Source organism: Pezoporus wallicus, unplaced genomic scaffold (assembly GCF_028554395.1).
Source record: "Pezoporus wallicus isolate ANWC-B61680 ecotype Strahan unplaced genomic scaffold, APGP_CSIRO_Pwel_v1 contig_6274, whole genome shotgun sequence".
NCBI lineage: Eukaryota > Metazoa > Chordata > Aves > Psittaciformes > Psittacidae > Pezoporus > Pezoporus wallicus.
In genome coordinates this window covers 1063635-1066643 of record NW_026635738.1, presented here as the reverse complement: position 1 = coordinate 1066643, position 3009 = coordinate 1063635, and positions in this window count along the sequence as shown.

The following is a 3009-nucleotide window of genomic DNA, read 5'->3' as shown; positions in this document are numbered from 1 at the left end:
GAAGGAGAACGAGAAGGGGGTAATGGGGGCAGTTCAGTGGGCAAAGCAGTGCTCAGGCTTTGCCCCTGCACATGCAGAGGCAGGCTCTGTGCTGTGCTAACAGCATCTGTCCACCTCCATGGTCTACAAGCTCCCTTGAGGGGCTGGTTGCTGCTATTACCGTGCATTGCTCCAAAAGCAGCATCTTCTGCTAACACCAGTCCTGGTGCCAGGCTGGATGAGCTGGACCCACCGACAGCACAGTGCATTCAGCAGAGTTCACTTTGCCAATAGAATTCAATGGATTTGAATGCCAAGAAGCACAGACTTAGTAACAGGCTGGGCCCTCCAAACCTCCTGGGTGCTTCATAGGGAAAATGATGGCGATGGAAGGCTGGATGGAGCCGTAGGTGGACGCTGCCCTAAAGCAGGGAGCAGAGAAGTAGGATGGAAGCAGAGGGAGTGAGCACAGGAGAGATGGAAAGTTAAATAACCAAAGGAAGGAGGGTTGTGGCTATGGAAGAGAGGAAAGAGATAAAAGCAGTCTCGCAGCAAAACGCTGGAATTGAACTTCCACAGCTGCAAAAGGAAACAGTCACTTCCCACACAAAACCTAACGGATGGGCTGTAATGATGGGAAGATGTCAGAGGAATTTCAATTAAAGCCAGCACCAGAGGCAGCGAGATTGGAGCGTTCAAAGGTACATGAGTGGTGGGGAGGGAAGGACAATAAATGGCGAGGGTGGGAATGGTGCCTGCTTAGCACGGTGTGGGCTGGGCCCTTCCCAAGGCAGCAGAAAGCCCTTTCCCATTGAGCACATCCAGCACATGTCCTGCATCCTATCCATGCCCCTTGTGCCTCCCGCAGCCCCACACCTCCTGCATGGGCTCTGCTCCATGGGGGAGATGCTTGCTGGAGCAGGGCTGATGTCTCCAGTGGATGTGCTCCCTGTTCATGTACAACATGAAACGGAGCTCTATGTATTGAGTCAGCCCCACGAGCATAGTGTCACCTCTGTCCCCATCTGTCCTCCTGCATTCTGGTGATGCCCACTGCCTTCAGGCCCTATAACTACAGCTGCTTTGGAGTGGGAGCTGTGTGTGCCCTGTAGCAGAACAGAGAGTGGGAAGAGCTCCAGGCTGACATCTGATGAGGAGAAAGTCCCCTGAACCTCGGCTCTGCAATAGGTGACCTCTGCATTTTCAGCAGCACATGGAAGGAGCCTGCACTGGTTTTCCCGCAGCCACCAGGCAAAGGAGATGAATGTCTTCCAAGACGGCACAGCTGACATCGTGTCTGATGGGAATAGCTCGTCCTTGCAGCCTGCCTGCTGAAGAGACATCTCTGCTCCATCTGCGCTGGCAAAGAGCTGCGACCGGGAGGGCAGCAGCTCAACACGTTCCTGGGATGCTGGGAGAAGCATCCGGGATGAGGCGAGCATCCCTGGAGCAGTGACGGAGCAACCTGGGCCAGCAGGAGGAAGGAGGGATGTGGCCTCGCACTGAAATATCTCACTTGGCTCCGAGCACAACGTGTGACTTCTGGCACACACAGAACCCTGCGGATTCCCATGCCAAGGAAAACAGCACATTAAAAACCCCAGAGCACGGTGTCTGTGCAGAGCAGCTGGTCAGAGCCCAGGGAAGGCTCTTTGTGTCTCCAGCCCTGCTCAGGCCTCTGTCCCCAGGCTATGAATGCCGAATAGAGAGGTGCCGTTCCCCATGGCCCTGGAGGGGCTGTTGGCACCGGCAGAAGCTCTAGCACTGGCTGCGTTTACACCCCTCATATGCTGCAATGCAACAGACCTCTTGGGCTGACAGCCCTTATGGGGACAAGCTGATTTTCTGCCTCAAAAAGCAGATTTCCCTGCTGTAACAGATAAGCACCGCCACGGCCATCCCCGCTCCGAGCCCTGCCAGGCTCCGCAGCCCTGCTTCCCCACTGCACGCCGTGTCTTCAGGCGTCTGTTGCTCCATCAATCTATTTTTAGCAGGCATATCCCCCTTCGCTCAGCTGCAGCTATCTGATTAGTTCCTGTAACTATACAAGGAGCAACATCTCCAGGCATGACTGCAATTGCTGAGCAGTGTCTCCACATACACGTTTTCCAAGAGCGAAACTTGCTGGAGATGCTTCTCCCTGCGGTACCCAGAGCTTTGCCACTGCTCCAGGTGGAATTTGGGGGTGCCAGGGTGTGAGGAGCAGCACTGAGTACACAACCTTTGGTAAAGGCAGGAGTATCCAGGTGTGTTTCCCCGCTCCCACTGTAATAAGGGGCCATCCTCTCCAGCGTTGCCTCGATGCGGTGGTGATAAGCAGCTGGCTTTGTTTGCTCTGGAACATGAGGCAGGTGATGGAGATTTCCATCGTCATCATCGGCCGAGAGGGGGGAAAGGTCCCTGTGCCCCAGCAGGGGGGTGGACCGGGCTGTGTATCCCCTCCTTGGGGCAGGTAGCACCTTGGAAAAGCTCCACCACGTCCTCTTCATCGCTCACGGACCAGTTAAGCCCCCTCCAGATGCACAGATGGCTCCGGCATCGCACTTTGCTCCGAGGCCTCAGCCTCTATTGACTGCAGCTACCCTGGAAAATCAGATTACAGCGCAAAACGCTGGCGCGGAGGCTGCTCTGGCCAGGCGGGTCTCCCACCTGCCGGCTGGACCGCCGGGGCGATGAGCACACAAAGGGGAGCGGGGCAATGAGCACACAAAGGGGAGCGGGGCGATGCGCTCCGTCCCCCCACAAACCTCTCCATGTCCCGCTCGGTGCCAAACCCGGTGCAGCCCCAAGGGTCCGGCCCCCAACCGCGGCTACGACCCCGCTGAACCCCCTCATCCCTCCCGGTCCCGGTGTTGGGGTGCCGGGGGGCTGCAAACGGGCACGTGGGCGCGGGGTGGGGTGACGAGGCCACGCCCCCTCTACGCTCCCATTGGCTGCGAGGCACGGAGAGGCGGGGTTTGTGCGGGGCGGGGCGGGCCCGGGGCGGTGGCGGCCGGTGCATCCCGCACCCCCCCCCCCCCGCCCCGCAGC